Source organism: Nipponia nippon, unplaced genomic scaffold (assembly GCF_047370975.1).
Source record: "Nipponia nippon isolate SJK-2023a ecotype South Korea unplaced genomic scaffold, ASM4737097v1 scaffold_2, whole genome shotgun sequence".
Taxonomy (NCBI): domain Eukaryota; kingdom Metazoa; phylum Chordata; class Aves; order Pelecaniformes; family Threskiornithidae; genus Nipponia; species Nipponia nippon.
Window position 1 is genome coordinate 102,182,762 of NW_028262336.1, and position 325 is coordinate 102,183,086.

The window sequence follows — 325 nt, forward strand, 5'->3', positions numbered from 1 at the left end:
AGATGACCTTGTTAAAAAAAGCTCTCATGTATGTTGGCCTACAGGCCCGCAGTTTGCATCTCAGAGCATCTCTCACATTTGGGGTGCTATACTGCAGCATGGGGAAAGGTATCACAGATTCCCCCTTTGCTTGAGTATTAATGATTGTACAGAAGAGTCAGCATGGCTTAGATTCAAATCTGTGGGCAAAATCAGTCTCTGATATAACTATTCATCTCAGTGAAATTGCAGCAGGGTTGATTATAATTAGCATGACTGGTAAATGTAAAGTACCTTAATTTTTAAACTCCGATCACATAGGCTCATGCACTTATACAGGTCAATA